Here is a 21,634-nt window from a genome sequence, read left to right as displayed (position 1 = left end):
GTGGCTGTGCCTGTGGGGCAAACTGTGACTATGCATTATACTGGTGCTGAAAAGCAGGGTGATCTGCTGGGACATTATGATTAAAGGGCTTAGACTTAGTGGACATGAATGGAGTGGCTCAAAGGGAGCACACATCAGAAATGTCAACACAAGATTGAGATCCCAAATCGATACTTGAAAAGGTGTAGGAGGGAACACGTTAGTGAACCCTTTAAGAAATGTAATGATTAACAGCCTCTTGAAATGAGATACCTCTCCTGATGTGCGCTTGAAAATTGAAAGCACTGCCAAATACCTTTTATTGTTCCAATCTGGAGTCCCAGATTTGCTATGTGTAACAAAAGGACAACAGCAAAGGTGGATTGCACTGAAAAGGGTCCACATACTTTTCCCAACACCAGCTGCTGAATTTGTTCCAGCAGCAACAATACAAGGACTTTGTTGCTGGCCTTCTGGCCAAAAGCAACATCTCCATTACGTCATCTGGGAGGTCCCAATCCTTATATCTCAACCTCACAGAAACTTTGCGTGAAGGTTGAGTGTCTTGACATCTGGATGGAGAACCCAACCCTCATATCGTGTCAGAAGGTCCTCTCTTTGTGAAAGACGCATTGGAGGGCATATGGACATGTCCAGAAGGTCTGGGTATCATGTCCTCCTCGCCCAATCTGGAGCAATTAGGATCATGGATTTCCTGACCTTTTTTAACCTCCTGATCACGTGAAGAATGACGGGGACTGGATGAAATGCGTACAGCAGTGGAAACTCCCAGTCCACTAAGAACACGTCACCTACAGCTACACTTGGGGGAAATTCCCTGGAGCAGAACAGTTCGCAATTCCGGTTGACACTGATCGAAAACAGATCCACTTGAGGGGTCCCCCAAAGGGCAAAGATCTCTTGAAGGACTTAGTTAGCTAGTTCCCACTTTTAGGAGACAGTGTTGTGCCTGCCCAGAGCGTCGGCCGGTATGTTCTCCTCTCCGGCTAGGTGAACTGCCGTCAGGGAGATTCCTTTTCGAATTGCCCAGAACCACAGATGCATTGCCTCTTTGCATAGTGGTAGTGACTCTACACCTCCTCTCTTGTTGCGGTAGTACATGGCCACTGTGTTGTCCGTCATTATCAGGACATTCTTTCCCCGTACAGAGGGCAGAAAGGCCTTCAGCGCTAGTCTGATTGCCCTTAGCTCCAAAAGGTTGATGTGTAGTTTGGATTCCGATGGAGACCAACAACCGCTGACTGTCAGATCGTTGGTGTGGGCTCCCCACCCCGTGAGAGAGGCATCTGTAATCACTGTCATCTCCGGTCATGGTTGCCAAAAAGGTTCTCCCTTCAGAATATTGCCCTTGGTAGCCCACCATAGGAGATCCTATGCAACACTACTTAGAACCTGAAGGAGGTCTGTCATCCTGCCCGAGATTTGAGACCACTGTGTTTTGAGAGCCCATTGGAGGGATCACATTCTCAGGCGAGCCTGTGGCACCAGGAAAATGCAGGATGCCATAAGGCTGAGCAACCACAAAAAGTCAAAGGCCGGAAGACTCTGGACACTCTGAAATTTGGTGACTATCTACAGAATGTGTTGAGCCCTCATCTCGAGTGGCGAGGCTTTTCCAGAGGACGCATCCAGGACTGCTCTGATGAACCTGAGCCTTTGCAATGGTATAATGTGGGACTTCTTGTAATTGAGGGAGAAGCCCAGTCTGTGGAGAGAGTGGAAGGTGATGCTGAGATGTTCCAGGACCTGTTCTGGAGAATGTGCCATGATCAGCCAATCGTCCAAGTAGGGGTAGTTGTGAATCCCCATTCTCCCGAGACTCGCTATTACCACCGCCATCAGCTTGGTGAAAACCCTCAGGGCGGAGGCCAGCCTGAATGGTAGAACTCATAATTGATATTAAGAACCGCCAACAGCAAACCTCGGGTACTTTCTGTGCTTGTGATGGATATGCACAGGAAAGTAAGCATCCTGAAGGTCCAATGACACCATCCAAACCTGGAAGGATTTGAGAAAGCGTGACCATCTTGAACTTGTCCTTCCTGAGGAACTTGTTCAAGCATCTCAAGTCCAAGATGGGTGTCAATCGTCCGTCCTTCTTGGGGATTAGGAAATAGAGAGAGTACCACCATTTGTTCCTCTCCATTACAGGTACTGGTTCTATAGCACCTTTCTCTAGCAGGCTCAAAATTTCCTGCACAAGAAACTGATTTAGAACTTTAAATGAGTGGCTCCCCGGTTGGTGTTCCTGAGGCCTTTTTAGAAAGGGGAGGCAGTAACCCTGGGCTACTGTTTAGACACCCATACATCTGAAGTAATCCCCCCCACCCTTCTTGCAGATGCAGCGAGAGTCTGCCTCCCACCGGGCGTCTTGTGGGTTAAGGTCTCAGATAGGTTTTGAGGAGGCTGAAGCAGCGGCTGATGGTAAAGTAGCCATTGCTTGGGAAGACTTTGCACCTCTGCCTCGTCCAGCATGAGGGAATCTTCTTTGGCCCCACTGACTAGCCAGTCCTCTTGCTCTTCCATGCTGAGGAGTTTAAGCTAAAGGACTTTCCTCTACAAGATGATCCACTGGGATGAGATGGTTGTGGATGTCTGATGTCGTCTCCTAGGGATTTGGCTGCCGCCTTTGAGGTCTACAGCTTCTCTAGGCTTTCGTCATCCTTGCTGCCAAACAGCTAAGTGCCATCAAAGGGCATGTTGAGGAGTCTAGACTGCGCGTCAGGTGCAAAACCTGACTTCCTCATCCACGCAAACCTGCGTATTATCGTGCTTACGGCCATGGCTCAGCTGAGTCCATTTCTGATTGTAGAGACTCGCACATAGCCTCCTTACCGTTTCTTACAATAATCAGGAAGCCGTCCCTTTCTTCCCCTTCACGAATATGGTCAAACACCACAGCTACACAGTTCCGCAGGGTGAATGTAAACTTTGCTAAGGCGCAAGTGGCATTTGCAGACTTGAGAACCATGATCCTGGCAGAAAATACCTTCGTAGCCCCAGCGTCGAAACTCTTTTCATCCCTGTCTGGAGGGATGGTTGGGTAAGCAGCCTGTTTGGAAGTAGCCGTTGCTGCCCGAACTACCAGGCTATCTGGTGTTGGGTGCTTTGACAGATAGCTAGGTTTGCTACTTGAGGGCCTGTACTTCTTAGTAAGGTTCTTATTCGCAGCTGGACTTGATTCAGGAACCTCCCAATTCGCCATAACCCTTTCGGAAGTGCAACATGAAATGGGAGAATGGGATCCTTCTGTTGACTTATCAAGAATATCTGTCAGGTCCTCTTGCTCAAATGGGTGAGCAGGTCTGCCCCATTCCAGAAATTCTATAACTCTGGTCATAAGGTGTCTATAAGAGGCATCTGCATGATCTGCCAGTTCTGGCTTGCCAAACTCAAGTTCCAGTGCTGTGTCAACACCACTAACAGATTGGAGATTCTCATACAAATCTTTTAATCTGGATTCCTCTGAAATGAGCGCTTTGTGGGACTTCAAAAAATCCTTTATTGGCAAAGGCAAGTAGGATTTTTCAACTTGTTTTGAAGTTGTCAAAGGTTTAGTGGGCAAAGGCGTTGATTGCTTCGATCCCCATGGCTTCGACACCAACAGCGTCGACTGTCTCGAAGTTATCAGCAATTTCTTGGTTGATTTTGGCATCGATGAAGCCCTCAAAGGGCTTGACCCTTGACTCGATGGAGTCTTTGATGATGTTTCATCTTGTTGAGACATCTGGGGTTCTTGAGGGGGATCTGGCGTACGTCCCGAGCTCGAGGGCGCACAGGATTAAGCCTTAGCCCTTTCCTTGTCAGCTTTTGATGGCACGACAGGTGCATGGCCTCTTTCTTTCTCTTTCGAGTGGGTCAGGACACCTTTTCGAACATTTTTAGCTTTTGCTGCCTGACTTCTTCCCACACGGCTGGAGTGGAGGATTTGGTTGGGCAGGTTAACACACTCTCCAGAGAGGAATAAGATGAGGACGAAAAAAGCTGTCTATAGTGCCTTTTTTTCACCTTCTTCAAAGATGACGAGGAATGGTGAAACCCGCTCCTGGAGCGAGAACGCTTTTTTAACCTCTTCCTTCGAGGAGACCCAACTCTCGACTCGTCCGACGATCTTTTCTTCGATGGGGAATTAGTAGGGGGCCTACCCGCCGCTAATTTCCCTTTACGATCTTTTAGAGACTTACCAGTCAGGGAATGACAGGACTCGCAGTCCACTGTCCTATGCTGCATTCCAAGGCCCCACAGACACACACGATGAGGATCCATGAGGGACATCTTTGCGCCGCAGTTGTGGCATTTTTTTAACCTGGTCTTTGGGGTTGATGATGTCAAAGACGAGGCCATCATACCCGAGTATAAAAAGTTTTTCTCACAAAGAAACAAAGCGTGCTGTATTTCTCGAAGTATTAGCTATCGCGGAAAAACGGAACTGAAGCCAACGGATGCTGCGCATGCTATATATACCGACAATGACGTCGACACAGAGATTGAAGCCCTTAAGGGACATCGAGTTGACCGCAGAGATGCACAGAGCCCTCTGCTGAAAAAAATTCAGAAGCAGCTGAAGCTCAAGGGAAGCTATGAAAAGATGAGAAATACATGGGAGAACACAATCCATTCGTAAGAGTGATTTAGATACGTTCAACTCCGTCATTGGGTATCAAAGAACCAGGTTAAGCAAGCAGGATATCGTCCGTCTAAAGGAATAAAACTAAGGATGCTGGAGGGTCAAGAAACACGTTAATTATCCACCAGCTATCGATTACTGGAAAATGCTTCTCTGGAAGATAAATTACCTTATATGATTTGTTGGGAGAGGAAACTGGGGGTTGAAATTTCCGCGGGATCCTGGCAAAAAATTTGGTCTCAAGCTCATAAGAGCTGATGTTGCACTCTTATCAGAGTAGGAGCCATTAAACTATGTTACTGAGAGTAGGAGGCATGCTAGGAGTGCAATATGTTCTCAAATGGGAGACAGAGTACAGGTGCAAGGACGAAGTAGAAATACAGGAGTGCCAAATTGTCTGGTTTTATGAGGAAGCCATTGTATTATCAAGCTGGGTTGACCTCATTATTCCTTGTAGCTCCCTGATTGGGTCCTCTCGGGGTAGGCAAATCACGAGTTATCCAAAGATGTTTTGACCAATAAGGAGAGTGCAGTATTGCAACATTTTATGTGTTAGCCAATGGGGAACATGAAATTGCGTTGTATCTGATATGTTTTGCTTATGCTAATAGGTGGTTTTCTGCTATAAAAGATGTAACTTGAAATGGGTGTGTTGAGTGTGGTTTCAGTTTTGAGTTCTACGGGACTCACCGACTGACAGCCCTGGCTGTAATTGTATGTAATAAAACTTTGTTTTTCTTGCAAACTGTTCACTTATTTTTGACCCCTTGTGGAGTTATTTTTTATCGATCAGGTTTTGGGTTTACCCAACAGGACTATGAATGGATTAAGAGGCTCGAAGAGGTGAAAACCCATAAACAGTATGCACAATTGGTGGTGGTCGAGAAATCCCTCAACACAGTCCCTGACTATTTAACATAGTTTGTTCCCAAGTGCATTTTGGCACACCCAATTTATGAAATTGCGCCTGAATTTATTACACACTAATGAGGTCCTGGGCAAGAGAGAGAATAAAGAGAGATGTGAGAATCTGTCTTAAATGTATTCATACCAGTCAAGTAGAAACCCTCCCCCATTTACTTACGGATTGTCAGGCTTTGAATTCTCGTTGTCTGCCCTTCTTTGGTCATCTGCTAAATGATTTTAGGTTGCCGTCGAACGAAATAGTATAGCAAAAAAAGTTAGTGGACAAGCATAATGCCTGGCGATTTGCTGCTCTGCGCTTTGTAGTGGAGTTATTTCCGGCACCCTTTTAAAGGGATGGTCTAGTAAAAATTTTTATTTAAAAAATAGATAGGCCACATAAAAAAAAATATACTAGCATCCTCCGTTTTAAAACTTCCTATGTAAAATTTTGAGCTATTCAAGCTCAAAATTCGAAAAAGCAAGCACAGGGGCGCAGCCATTTTGTGAAATGGAGGCCCTCCTGTGCTGGCTTTTGCTTTTGCGGCACTAATGAAGGAAAAGCCAGCCAGCTGTAGTAAACAAAGTCTACCGCTGGGTGGCTTTCCCTTCATTAGTGCCGGGACTCGGAGGACGCGGACCGGAGACCAGAGCAGGAAAGCTGCAGCTGAATCTCGGTAAGTGCTATTTATTTTTTTTACAAAAAATAAGCACTAGCTGCAGTTTGTTTTCTAAGTTTTCCGGGCTGGAGGAGCCCGGAAAACTTAGAAATAAAACCGCAGCTTTAAAAACGTTGTATTTATGTTTGCGGTCGCTTTTGAAGCGACCGCAAACATAAATACAACATTATTGTGTTGGAAAACGCTGCGGTTTTAAAACCGCAGCGTTTTCCAACACAACCGCGTGTGTTTCTGCCTGCTGTGGCTATCACTTTGGGTCTCCGGTGCTCCCAGGGGGAGCACCGGAGACCCAAAGTGAAAGCCACAGCAGGCAGAAACACACGCGGTTATGTTTACATGCCGCGTAGTGTTTCTACCTGCAGCTGATTTCCCATTTGGGGCTCTCGGGCTCCCCGTAGGGAGCCCCGAGAGCCCCAAACGGGAAATGCTAAGTGCTGCGTTGTCTGCCTAAATCTGCTTTCCCATTTGGGGCTCTCGGGCTCCCCTTGGGGAGCCCGAGAGCCCCAAATGGTAAAGCAGATTCAGGCAGACACAACGCGGTTGTGTTGGAAAACGCTGCGGTTTTAAAACCGCAGCGTTTTCCAACACAATAACGTTGTATTTATGTTTGCAGTCGCTTCAAAAGCGACCCCAAACATAAATACGTTTTTAAAGCTGCGGTTTGTAGGCCTTGCTCCCTCTATACAGAACACTCATATGTGACTGACCAACTCGCATCCCTGTGTAGTAAGACAGAGATCATTGACTGATTACTGTGGAGTGATACTGTGATTAGGAGCTCACGCCCCATAAATTGACACAGTGATTGTTAGTTACGCCCATTGGGACAATTCTGTAGTTACTAGCTATCCTTCCTAACCCCACATAGTTGGGTCACCGTGCGAACCTCGTACAGGGAGACGTCATGAAAGACAACCACCAATAACACCCAACGATACAACCTTAACAAACCTCCGCCACCTTACTCAAGACAGTGACTGAACAAGTCGGCAATACCAGCTGACAATGCCACCTACAGACAGAGCCCAAACATGCAGCGCACAATTCCCTACACCCAGTACTAGTTCACAAGACAGCCGGACAAAAAATCAACTCAGGATTAACAAAAAAAGACCAAAACAACTCTCAACCTCAAAATGCAGCGCAAATGACCTGTACCGAGGGAAAGAAAAAGAGCAGAAGGAAGAAACACACCGGAACAGCAACAAAGACTCACAACTACAGAACTCGCTCCCATTGATAGGAACAACAAACGAACCAACGCAGAGAGAAGAGACAAATCCCTCTACTTAACACCATACCTCGCAAACAACCAGTCACCAGAACGAACCCACACAACGCAAGAATCGGCAACAGCAGACAACCAAAACCAACCACACAGAAGAACGGACAACGCTAGGAATAACAAAAACATACTTACATCACCAAAACAAGAGTAACCTCAACTCAACACCCACAATTCTTGGAAGAAGAATCCGATGAAAACAAAATCCCAAGACTGAACCTAGAAGTACTTTTCGACGACACTGAAGCACTTGTACCAACACCTCAACTAGAGATCCACCTGAAAGGAAACCTCGACACTGATCAGAAGGCGACCTTAACAACAATAAAGCCCAAACCAAACTAAGCCTCTAAACTCCACTGCAACCTAATAATCGCAAGATCCATGTCAAAACACTCAACAGAGATCTTTGACCTCCTCTATGACAATGGCATTGACATCCTATTCATCACCGAAAAATGGCTGGACGACAACTACAAAATCACACTCCAAAGCTGCCGCCCAACCAACTTCAAATGCCTTCAAGTAAACAGGAAAAAAAAGGATGAGGCCTTGCAATAACATTCAAAGGACAACTGAAAATAAAAACACACGAACCTCTCAACATCAACAACTGCGAAACCATGGTCATACACCTATCAGCGAACCCAAAAACCAACATCACATTCATCCTGGTGTACAGACCACTGACATACGACGCAACCTTCGTTGACAACTTCATAGAAGCCATCACCAACATAGCCATCAACAACGAACATCTAATTATCCTGGGGGACTTCAACATCTGGTTTGAAGAAAGTCACGCCAACTCCCAAAGCTCACTGATTGGACAATTTACAACCATGAAACTATGACAGCTGGTCAAAGGGGCAAAACACTCTGCAGGACACACCCTTGATGCAATCTTCGTCAAGGAAAAGATCATCACCACAACACCACTGATACAAATACTGTGGGGCGACCATCTCATCATCCCATTCGTGATCAGACTACCAACTCAAGTCTACCTCCAGCCCCCCAAACTCACAAACACCACAAAAAGAAACTGGAAAACCGTCAAAGCAAGCAACCTAATTGAACAACTGGATATGACCAAACCCTCAACTACAGAACTAGAGCTGACTGACCTAGACGGGAAAGTTGAGCTACTTCACAAATGAATTTCTGATACAATTGAAATGATCGGCTAGGAAAAACCATTCACCCCATCAAAAAAAAGGGCAATGGCAAAATGGTTCACCCCACTACTAAGCACAATGAAAAAGAACAACAAGAAGATGGAGCAGGAATGGAGGAAGGAATACAACCCAGACAAAAGAATAATGTTCCAGAAAAATGCGCGCGCATACAAGAAGGAAATACAAAAGGCGAAGAGAAGGCATTATGATGACAGAATCACCAATGCCACCAACACACAAAAAGAAATGTTCAACATCATTAAAGAAATGCGAAACCCATCATGCTGCGACAACACCTCAACCCCCTCAGAGAAACTCAGCAACGACCTGGCAGACCACTTCAAGAACAAAATCAATGACATCTGACAAATCATACAAAACAGACCAACCAAACACAACGTTCAACCAACCGGACCTAACAGAGCCACAGCACAAACTCCAAAGCTTTCCTAAAATATCAGCAGAGGCATTCGTCTTGCTGGTAAAACACAGCAAGAAAGCAGGATCACCCAAGGATTCCTGCCCCCCCCCCTGATATCTATAAATCAATCCTCACACAAGGAAGACCATCAGAATATTACAGAAACCGCCTAAATCTCTCACTAGCAACAGGAGCTGTACCAAGAAGCTTTAAATCAGCATATATCAAACCACTTTTACAAAACACAAGTGGTGACGTAGAAGACCTCTCCAAATTACAGGCAAATTTCAAACATTCCCTACCCAGCAAAACTCCTTGAAACCTACGTATGCAAATTAACCCAAGAACACCACCTGCTAGACCAAGCACAAGTCGGCTTCAGACCAACAAGAGGAACAGAAACAGCATTACTATCCATCTGAGACGACCTAAAAACAAACGCGGCTCCAACACAACCTCAGCCCTGATTCTGCTCGACCTCACTGCAGCCTTTGACACAGTTAGCAATGCCACCCTAACCAAAAGACTAGAAGACACAGACATAACGGACATGGCACTACTCTGGATGAAATCATTCCTAGCAAACAGAACAGAAACCGTATGTATAAAACCCTTCAAATCCACCCCAAGAGTTAACGACTGTGGAGTACCACAAGTGTCCTCACTATCACCACTGTACTTCAACATCTACAAGACCAAGCACCAACACCAACACCAATCTAAGGTAGTAAACAACCTGGTAGTCCTGATGGACAACTCCCTAACCTTAGAACCACAAATAAATGCAATAATTAAGAAATGCTTCTTCCTCCTTCACAAGGCAAGAAGAATCTTACATTTCCTCTCCTTCACCCACAAAACACTCACAATCGTCGCCCTCATCATGTCAAGAATCGACTATGCAAACAGCCTCTATCTCGGGATACCAGAATACCTCCTCAAGAAACTACAACGGATCCAAAATATAGCAGCCAGAATTCTCCTCAAACTATCCAGAAGAGACCACATCACTCCAGCCCTAAAAACACTGCATTGGCTCTCAGTCAAACATTGCATCACCTTCAAAACAATGTGCATAACACACAGGGCAATCAGCAGACAAGGAGCTGAATTCCTACAAAAGAATTCAATCTACAAGCCAACGAGACTCCTCAGATCAAGCAATGAAATACGCCTGGAACCAAAATCATACCTTAAGAAAAAACGCGGGGGCTCCTCATTCTCCCACTTAGCCCGCAAAAACCTGGAACAAAATCCCGAAAGAAATAAACACCAAAGACCACCTACAATTCAGAAAATTACTAAAAAACCTGGCTCTTCAACATCACAGATTTAAACTGAAAAAGAGAAACAACCGAACGGGAAACACAAAGAAAAGGATGACAAATTTAGGACGACACTGACAATATCCAGAACCGAATAAAGAAACTCTTACTATAACAAGAGAGACGACGCCAAGTCAAATAGGACACAAGCGACCCCCATGAGGACAGAAATCAGCATCCCTAGCCAATCCCAGCCAACAGCCTAACCCGCTCCATAATTACTTACAGATATCATAATTGTATAGAGTTGTGTGAACGTTAGCACTTGCCACACTTGAACTAAGTTGTGGATATTGCCATGGGCATTGATCGAATGGAGTTGTGAATGAAGGCAGGTGCCGCCCCCTAGACGTAATTGCAAGCGTTGGCATTTGACACGTTTCAAAGGGGCTGGGAGCGGTAGCATGCATGAGCAACTAAATAAGATTATGGATGCCGACCAGCCGCCACATATGGATGGAGTAACCTTGGCTGACCGATGCCGCGCACCAAATGGATGCTCTCTGGGCCAGATTTGAAAGGACGCACAAACGCCTGCCTGCCCCGCACACAGACAGGTGTCAAGTAGGTGGCCGGTGCCCAACTTGGGCAAGGTTATGAATGTGAGTGGATGCCATGTGGGAAAGGGACTGAGTGTCGGACAGCCCCAGATCTGAACGGAGACGCAGAGATGCTCACGCACCACACCTGCAGAAAATACTGAAGCCTCGCTTCCAGACAGCAATACCAATTAACCAATCCACTAACAATTTCACCCCTCTGCATACACCTCTCAAACTCTAACCAAACACAACCACAAGCCTACAACACAACAATCCACACAAACTTCACTACACTGCAACAAACAAAACAAACCACACAGAGTCGCACGACAGCTACCGACCATAAAACACCCCAAGCTCAGCCAACGGACTTCCGGGCTGAGGCCGCCAACAGCACATCACTGCTCTTGTACTTGTCCAGCTTATTCCCACTAACTCACCCCCACCCCTCCCTTTTTTTCAGAGCTGCCAGAAGGCCAGGGGACCTCTCCGGTGGTGATAGTGCGCGGCACAAATATCCTTTAACATTAATATTACAAGAGGGGTTCAGTACACACTCCTCCTCGCCCCCCATGTTCCCATCAACACAGTTAGCAAGGAGGATGGCAGACTACATTGCAGAGCGCATGTGAGACGAGAGGATTCCTGGAGACTTCAGTTTTTAATAAAACACAAGGAGACAGGCTACCGCACCCTTAAACACGTCAGCTCGTGGACCTGTGAGTAAGGGTGGGGGTAGCGGGTCTCCTTGTGTTTTGTTTCTTAGAGGGTTTCTTCCCTTTTGAAACAGGCCCCCACTGTGAACAAAAAAGTGGGAATTATCCAGAGCATTCCGCATGCTTCAGTTTTTAACACCCAAAACTCTTACTCAATTGCCTGATGTAAGTGAAATCGACCTTGAATCAAATATGGATGTCTTGGTCCAGTTGACCACCACTGTGAAAAACAATGGATATACAAGTGTGATGCAGGTCTCACAGAAGGTAACTGTAAATCAGCTATAAGTGAAAACTTGCTACATCTGTTGCAGTGAAGCATTTAAGTAAATATTATTGGAATGACGGACTGGATATCATCTCAGATCTAAATTAAAATGAAAACAAAAAATAATATTTGGTTTGGAAATTGCCCGTTTCAGGGGATGCAGGTCCTCAAGTTGCAAAAGGTTTGCTTGTTCACAACTCACCTGTAATTTGCATACGTTGCTACTATTATCACCATTGTAGAATACGTGTTTAAAGTCTAAAAGCCTACTGAAAACGTACGTAAAAACAAATGAAACAAAAATGGCTGCACACACATTTCATTGCCATCATAAATGTTATGTTACTGGGATTCATACCACGCGCTGCTGCCATTTGCATGGTCCCCCGGTGCTTGGGCAGATCCGAAAGATACAAATAAAAGATGCAAAGGTTAAGTTAACATGTTGTGCATTTGAAAATCGGCTTTATGTTTTAATTTTAATGCTGAATCAAATCTACTTCCATAGCAAATCGACACAGAAAAGTCTTTCAAAATAGATATTAATAACTGGAACCTAGAATAACAGGCGATACCAGATATTGAACAACAATCTAAGGTTGAAGAATAGCCTAACAAAGGCAGGCCCTTCGTGTGTGGTCAATACAATAAAGCGCCATTACAGTCCTGGAACACGTGTGAAGTCACGAAACGCGATGGTAAATGTGATGCCTTCTAATTGGCCATTCATGTCATTTTGCGGCCTCGATGAAAAGGTGATGCTGTTCATTTTAAATGAGCTAGAGGTGATTTGTCAAAACCCACAGCTGAGCACAGGCGCTGTGATTAACGAGAATGCATTTTGGATGGCTTTCCGGCTGACACATATGGACACACAGATTTGCCTTTTCTGTCATTAATACAGCCAGGCAGCTACATACATTTTAACAACCCTGCTCTGCCTGGCGTGACATTACAGGTGAAGCTTTTGCGATGGCGCATTGGGCGTCCGTTTTATGGTAATGATCCGCGACAGGGCGTCCATGGGGACCAAGGACGCTAAAGCGGGCTCTTTACACTGGTACACGCACGAGACCCATGAGAGAAAACGAATTAAAGCAAAATAAGCATGATAAACGGCATCCAGAATTAAATTCAAGCTGTGTAAGAAAAACCCAGGAAGGTAGGAGAGGGGGTGGAGGGCTCATATGTTAACCGTAATAATATGAAGTGTAAACAAAAGCGCACGTATTGCCTACTTTCAAAATGGAAGCGCAAGTTTTTCCACATTTACAGAAGAACCAGTGCCAGTCATACTGCTCCAAAAATGTCGGTCCCAGTTGAAGGGTTTTGGAAGGGGAAATATTACACATTTGAACTTATTGACCGCGTATAAAGGGTTAACGACAATGGGAAGCACTTCAACATCTGGCAATTCATCACCCGGTCGCGAGCGGTACGCCTACCTTAAACAGTTTACTGTTAAGGGGAGTTTTGTTCGTACATTTTTTTAAATCCGGTTAACGCTCTGCGTGTAGCACGATTCTAAATAAGGCCAGTGTCCTTGTGTGAATTTTTGTTTTTAGTAGACGTAGACAGCAAATGCGAGGCGTACAGATGGTGGTTGTCGCTTTTGCAACAAATTCACCAGAAGGGAATATTATTTAATAGTACGAAGAATAATCAATATTTATATTGCGGAAGCCACAGAGCTCTAAAATCAACATATGCAAATATCCACCAATTCTCGGGGAAAAATCGAGGAGCGCAAAAGTGTTACGCTCACCTGGTCTCTGCGGCGGCGTTGGGGCACGGTTGGAGCCCTCCCCGGAGTTGGCTCCCTCAGATCGCTTCTCTCCCCCAACTGCTGTCTAACTGCTGTCTTTTCGTGGGCCCAGAAGGCTGGACCTGTTCCAGAGATAAGATGAGAGGCAGTGAGGATAGCGTGGTGGATTCGCAGTTCCCCTCTGCCCTTTCGTGCCAAAATGTTGTGCATAGAAGTTTACCCATGCAGGCTCACCTGTTTATAAGTAAGGAGGAGCTCTCCGTCCTGCTTTCCTTCAGCAGGGGCGCTGCGGATGGACCTAGTTGCGTCACTGGTCCAAATTGTGGAGGTCCAGACCGGCTGCGACCATTCCGTCTTGACGGTAAGTGTTTATGACTATGATTATTGTCTGTATTCTTTGTAATATTATGTCCCAATGAATATTGTTCGTAATGGTATATTGTTCTCTCTCCCCTGTAGTGATGAAGACCCAGGAGCGCGTGATGGAGAAAAGAGTCTGCTCCGGATGCCCCCACAACTGTTAAGTAGGCAGTTCCAGAAGCTGCGCCAAGTTCGTGAGTAGTGCCACTTTAGCGAGTTAAAGTCTCTTATTCCCTTTGCAGGTGCAGCAGGTCGGCGGTGGATGTGAGCGGTTTCTGACTCCTACTAGCTGCCGGAGATGAAGATCCGTGCAGAAGCTGCACCCGATAAGAGCCCCTTGTTGGTGGAATTCGGAACAGGTAAGGATGCTGGGCGGTACCTGCAGAGGACTCCGGAAGACAGGTAAGGTTAATGCGGTTGCGTCTGAGTCGGGAGCAGATGGAAGTGCTTCCCGCGATGGTGTAGCCTCAAGGTAAGATGCGCATGGCGGCGGCAGGATGAGAAACCGATGGCAGCACTTCCAGCGATGGTGTGGTCTCAGGTAAGGCGTGGGAAGCAGATGGTAGTGCTTCTGGTGATTGTGTGGCGGAATCCAGGTAAGATGGTCGAGGTATTCCGAAGACTGGAGATGCGCGTGTTGAACCAGGTAGGTGCTGGAGGGTTCCGAAGGCTGAAGGCACACGTGCTGAATCAGGTAAGAGTCTTCTGAGCGGCGGCAAGCAGCTTATATAGCCTGGCCCCAGCCACTCCCCTTAGGCTCTGCCTTGTGGCCCCACCTTGTGGCCCCACCTTGCTCCTCGTTCTGTCTTCTGTACGTGCCTTCCCTGTGATAATAGGGGCCCGCCCGGCCTTGCTGCACGTGCCTTTGGTGTTGTGTGTGCCATGCACACTTTGAAATGAGCTTGGTGCCATAGGCGCCAAGACGGGTCTATTGGGACCCTGCATGAAGTGAAGCACTGGGCTCCTGCCCAGTGGCCATGACAGCATGTAAATATCCACCAATGCTCTGGGAAAAATCGAGGAATGCAAAAGTCTATCATAATACAAAATCTTTTTCACTTACAGGGAACGACTTACACCAACTCGCGACGTTCCTCTGCCACTTTGTGATTTTAGACCATGAACAGAATGTACAGTACATCCCTTGTAAAAATCAATAGTTGATTCAAACAAGTAATAAAAAAATTAAAAAATCCTACTTTCATTCAGGAATGGGATGGAACCTGTTGAGGCGGCACTGGCCCTGCCGCTGGGGACCTTCTAATAAGCGATTGCAAGTGCGCACGCAGTGTGTCCTGGTTTCAACTCTGATTTATTAACTAACTGAGGCTTCCTGCTTCAGCCCAACATCACTTCCCCAACATGCCCCCACCCTGGCCCTGCCTCCAAAATAACAAGGCAGAAACTCCCAATGTGACACCTTCCCCCTTTTTAAAAAAACAATTACACATTAACCCATTTCTTCATTAAGTCTTGTGGGTTTAATCTTGGTCCCGACGGGCCACCCCTCTCTTGGCCGAGACAGACTTTCTCGAGGGGCTGGGCTCCAAGTCCCTCCATTCGTCCTCTGACGCTTCTCCATCTACCAAGTAAGGATCCTCCAGCTCTTCCTGGGACCAGTTGTCTACTGGCACATCCCAGGGCCCATCATACTCTTCAAAGACCCCTCTGCACTCTCTGAAGTGGGAATTGATTCGGGTGGATTCACATCTGTCATTGTCCTCTGCAGTGATCATGGTGCCTTTTCACCTGCGTGACAGTAAGGGGTCCTGCTGCGAACCTGGAGCCCTCTTTTCGGCTTTGTGTCTGGCATACCACCACTCGGTCACCTACATGAAACGTGCTTTCTTGTTCACCCCTTCTAGCATCTGCCGTCACTTTCATCTTCATCTCTCCCTCAAATAGTACTCTCTGATCTTGTTACGCTCACCTGGTTCCCACAGGGGCGTCGGTCGGACCCGGATAGCTGCGGTCTCCACCAACGTGATGCGTAGTGCAGAGATGACTGTTTGGACTGGCCCGCCTAGTTTCGTCTGCTTGACCCGAAGAAGTATTCTCCTGCAAGTGGAGAAAGGGATTTAGCCACCCGTGGATTTTAGCAAGGACCCCCCGCTGCTCCCGATCTCCCCACTAGTCACCTCTGATATTTCCTTTTAGCAAGCTCACCTTATGTATTTAAATGATGAGCTCTCCATCCTGCTTGGCATGCAGGGGCGCGTAGATACCAGTTACTTCACTGGCTTGAAGGTACTGGAGGAGTTCCGGCTATTGACTCCGGGGCTTATAAAGTTCAAAAGAGTTCAATATGTCCAATGTTCACTCTTGTTCCATTCCCTTTTTAGAATTGCACTGGGTCCAAAAGAATATTGCCTGGAGGTAGCTGATGGTGTTTGGGTAAGAGTCTGCATTTCCCAACACTGTCCGGTAAAGTTGCCTGAGTTTAATTTGTTGTTTTCTCTCCCTTTATAGGTACGGCATGTTAAAGTGTAATGCCTCCGGTGATAAATCAGGTAAGTCTATGGTAAGTGATGATATTTGTCGGCTTCCGGGCTCAACTTGTTGTTTCTTTGGTTTTCCCCAGATGCTGGAGTTCGAGGACGAAAAAGATGGAGAGAGCGCCGAGTTTAAATATGCTGTGGACTGGTGAGTATAACGCGGCGCTGCAGCTGGCGATGCGACGCGTGTTGGAATAATGTTCTTTCCAGGCTCGGAGACGTGCTGAGTCCGGAATCAGTTAAGGAATAAAAATGATGTTCGTTATCTAACCTTTTCTCCTTCTTTTCCCCTTTTCCTAGGAGCTCCGGAATTGAGGCGGGTGTGGCAGAAGACTGGATGCAGGCTTGCAGGCACGGTGAGCGTTATGCTTCAGAATGCAGAATAAGGCGAAGCGTGTGCTGCTGATCGGGCGTGGTTTAAATAGCCTCCAAAGTAGTTCCAGGTAAGAAGTTCCCCAGAACCACACCAGAGTAAAAAGTAGTCCCTGTAACAAAATAGTCCCATCCAAGCCTCACGTTGGCTTGGATTCAGTTGCAGCATGGTCTGCATGAGGTAAGTAATGTCTATGAGCCTGGGGCCTATGGCACCAGGACTGATTCCTATTATGACCCTGGCGCCACTGAACCCAAACAGCCGGTTTTGATAAATATCTGGATGCCTGCTCCCGGGGCTGATGGACTCGATCCGGATGCCCGGGGGTATGCATCATGACAGATCTCCTGTCGGATGGCTCGGACACCTCAGTAGGTGGACGTTGGTGTAATCAAGTTCTTAGTCACCGGCCAAACATGAGATCTGCCGGACATCTGCGTGTGGTGCTGTGAGGTGTGTGGCGATAGTCTCGCAGCAATTGGTATAGGGTTTGTTCGAAAGGTGTGTTGGACATATGGCCAACTTGCAATGCCCTCTTGATGTTCCCCATGAAACGCATGACCATGCGGTTGGCCTGGGGCCCGAGGGGCGTGATCTTCGGGTTCTTGAAACCCATATATTGAGCAAAGTTGGCAAAGTCCAGGCTGGTAAATGGCGGGCCATTGTCTGACTTGATGATTTTGGGGATGCCATATGCTGCGGCCCAACACCGGTATGATGGCCGACGCAGCTGTGGATGACACTATCTGCATCCCCGGGAATCTCAAATATTTGTCCAGTACCACCAGAGCATAAGTGCCATCTCCTAGCAGGCTGAAGAAATCGATCGTCAACTCCTCCCAGAGACCTTCGAGCAGCGGAGACATCTGCAGGGGGTTTGGCTACTACACAGCAGATGGCACAGTTCTTCAGTGTTTCTTCGACTTGCTTATCCAGGCCTGGGAACCATATCTTTTGACTGAGCAATTTCTTGGTAGACACCACCCCGATGCCCCTCAGGTGCCAAATCCACGACCGTTTGGCGCAATGACTTCTGCAGGACGATCCTACACCCGTTCATCACAATACGGTCTTCAGTGACGGTGAGCTCATTCTGGACTAGTATCATGTGTTCCTGACATCCTTCTGGAATGCAAGGTCAATGTGTTTAGCCATATCCTTTGCATGTCTTAATCTTCCTTGGACCAAAGACTGAGCTATGATGGCAAGAGCCGCATCGCCCCGCTGATTCTTGTTGGAGCAATCTCCAGGCTACTGGAAATGGCTTCATCTGGTGGATAACAGTGTAGATATGCATCTGCGATTGAATGTTCTGGTTGTAAGGTCTCTGCGGGATGGCGGAGGAAGTAGTCGGCCAGGTTCTCGTCTTTCCCCAATCTGTGGCAATCGTGAACTTATAATCTTGGAGCCGGAAACCCCAACTTGCAATGGGCGGTGTCATCCCTTAGGGTTCCCATAGATCTTGAGGAGTGCCGGTGGTCCATGGCAATTGTGAAAGCCTTACCAAACACAAAGATTAAAATGCTTGTAGGCCCAGACGACTGCCAGGCTGTACTTCTCGGCTTGTGAGTACTTTTTTTCCATGGTCATCCGGCTGCTGCTAGCGTAGGACACACCACTTTTGATGTGTGGGGTCATGTTGGGCCAACGCCGCACCAAGAACCACTGGACCGGCGTAGATGATCACTTCCATCACTTTGGCTTAGCTGAAATATGCCAGATAAGTGGTGGATGCAATGTTCGCCCTTATAGTCTCGGAGCTGGTTTCACACTCAGGGGACCAGATGAACTCCTGCTTATCTCTGGTCAACTCCCGGAGCTCACCATTGCATAGCTTTCCAGATAAGGGGAGCAATAGCTTTCAAGGCCTAGGAATGACCTCGGGTGAAATGCATTTGTTGGGCGCGGGGCCCCTTTTAGGGACGCAACTTTATCAGGGTCGGGTGCATACCTTGCTCTGAAAATATGTGTCTGAAGAATTTCAGGGTTTGTTTCCTGAATGTGCATTTGTCCTTGTTAAGTGTCACCCTCGCAGCCTCTAGTGCCAGACACACTCGATGCAGCATATCGTCATGCCCCTGAGAAGATTTGCAAAAGACTACAATGTCATTGCTGTAATTAAGGCAGTTTGGGATGCATTCGATGACTTGGTGAATCTCCTCTTGGAACATTTCTGCTGCTGATGATATCTCGAAATTCAGCCTTTTGTAGCAGTATAGCCCCATGTGTGTCACAAACATGTTGATGTAGCATGACTCTGGGGGAAGCTCCAGCTGGGGGTAGCCTTTGTTGAGATCCAGCTTGGAAAACACAGTTGCCCCATTAAGAAGGTGAACCAGGTCTCTGATTCTGGGGGCCTGGTAACATTCCCGCTGTATGGCTACGCTCAGGTGGAGCATGTCCACACAAAGTCGAATGGACCCTTCTGCAGATTTCTTTGGGACCGGTACTATCAGCAAGATCCACAGGGTGGGACCTACCGCTGGTTCGATGATGTTGAGATTCAGTAGATGCCGGATTTCCTCCTCCACCTGCTTCTGAATGTTGATGGGGATACCCCGATAATGTTATGCCATCGTTTTGACTGTCGGGTCGATGTGGAGACACACCTTGCAGTTACACAGCTTCCCGAGGCATTTGAAGATCGGGGGAAATGCCTTCACAACATCACCATCCAGTGCCAGGTATTTGTGGGCCATCATGTGATATAGGATGTGGACAAGGCTCATGTCGATGGCAGTTCGGAAACTCAGTATGCATCCACGGTTAGCTTCGGTAGAGAGCACATGCAACTGGATGTGGGCCGTGTGCGACTTGTGTGCGCATACTGTATTTAACATCCCTTTGCTTGGCAGTGGTGTGTTGGAGCCATATGGGAATATGTCCACCATGGACGGCCTCAGTTGTGGCAGATGTAGTAGCCAGTTATAGGCATCTTCACTCATGACGTTTATCGTTGTGCCGGTGTGAATCAAGAACTCAGTCAGGGTGTCCCTGAGTTTCAAGACTAATGTGGGGCTGTGTTCCTTTGCAACCTTGTTGCCCAGTGACCACTCGTAACTCTTTTTCCGTTCATCATCCAGAGAGGATGAGGAATCACTCCCCGATTGTGATCTCACTTCCACGTATCGTACCTTCCTCCTCGTTTTGTAGGATCCTCTTCTGTCAGGGGACCTGTATGATCGTCTAGATTGCTGCTCATCGGCTGGGTGATAACTCCGATATTCACAATCTGACTTCTGGACATCAGAATGGTGTTTCAGGTGTCGTCTTCTGCTCCTCGGGGACGTCCCTTGTGGTGGGTTATCACCCTGAAGTCGACATCGCAGCCGCAGGCCTCACGTTTCTGGTCCAGGGCAGGGCACGTGCCCTTGTGGAGGAATTCGTACCCACACTGGAAACAGGTTTGGTTGGGACTACTGGTGTTGTCCTGGGAAGTTGGAGCTATTTTCTTAACCGATTCCTGGTCCCTCAGCACTGTACTTCTTCATCAACTAGTTTGTACAGGATGTCTCGCACTGATGCCCCTACTGCTAGGGTCAGTACTTTCTTTTTCTGCTCGTCATCTATGAGGCCCATTGCCCATACATATACTTTAAAGTCCTTCGTCCAGCAGATCCACCATGGGCCGAGATTGCTGGTGTCAGTGAGGTTGAATGCTATAGGCAGTTGCCAGGGAGAAACATCCTCTTGGGCCATCTGAAACACCTCTGAAGGGCGGGTTCCATACAGGCACCTTATCATCTGACATTGTGGGTTCTGGTGTGTGTTGGGGATCCTACCCCTTGCCCGGTATTGATGTTTCTTCAATATGCAGTGGCTTCCTTCAGGTGTGTGCACTGGACTGCTGGCCTGGCCAACTGGGTGAGAGGCCAAAATGCACTTTCCACACAGGGTGTCTTTAGGGATACAGCAGCTGCTCCCCTGAGCATGCCTCCCACTCCTCACCTCCAAAATGGCCTGTGACTGCACACAAAATGTTGCATGTGCCACTGCCCGTGGCAGGATCTCAATCACTGCAGAGTTTCACAGCTGTTCTAGTCGGAACGCAGCATGTGGGGCTGGTGCTGGCAGGCTCTGTGCACGCCCGCTCATCGTCGGGTGTCGGAAGAGGTGAACAAAGGTTCATATAGCTCTGCCGCTGCCTGGGCTGAAAAGGACTACGGTTCTCGCGTCGTCAACGCCGCCGGCCCGAGATGCAAAGAGCAGGCTGCACTTGCGGCACGTGACGGAGCGCTGTCCAGCTCGTTAAGAGGCTTCCCCCGAGGTTGCGAGGGTCATCCCCAATGTTGAGGCGGCACTGCCGCTGCTGCTGGGGGCCTTTTATTAAGCAAACGACAAGTGGGCAACGCGCAAACATATGGAGGGCCACGCTGTGTGTCCTGGTCTCAACTCTGATTTATGAAGTGAGGCTTCCTGCCTCAGCCCAACGTCACTTCCCCAACATGCCTCCACCCTGGCCCGCCTCCACCATAATGCGGTCGAAATTCCCAATGCGACAGAATCTAGCAATTTTTAATATTGTGCATTATTATGACATTGTGTTGCTTGCAAAGCACACTGCCAAGTCAGTGACGCCCTGGTGGGGAGATAACGGGTAACCAGTGAGCTGAGCTGGAGGTGCCACAATTAACGGCCAAAGCAATTAGTAAAAGCACAGTCTGCAGCTTCTTTTGGAAATCTAACAAATGTAATG

The 21,634-nt window shown here is 47.4% G+C and overlaps 1 protein-coding gene across 1 annotated transcript in view; it reads right to left on the bottom strand.

The window, feature by feature from the left end:
• The window catches only part of DPH5 (diphthamide biosynthesis 5), an 843,469-nt gene that overhangs the window by 675,771 nt on the left and 146,064 nt on the right, over positions 1-21,634 (bottom strand). The window lies entirely within an intron of this gene.

This window comes from Ambystoma mexicanum, chromosome 1q, assembly GCF_040938575.1.
Source record: "Ambystoma mexicanum isolate Mex_15411 chromosome 1q, UKY_AmexF1_1, whole genome shotgun sequence".
In the NCBI taxonomy this organism is placed as follows: domain Eukaryota; kingdom Metazoa; phylum Chordata; class Amphibia; order Caudata; family Ambystomatidae; genus Ambystoma; species Ambystoma mexicanum.
The sequence above is the reverse complement of the archived record's forward strand: the minus strand, read 5'-3'. Positions and strand labels throughout refer to the sequence as shown.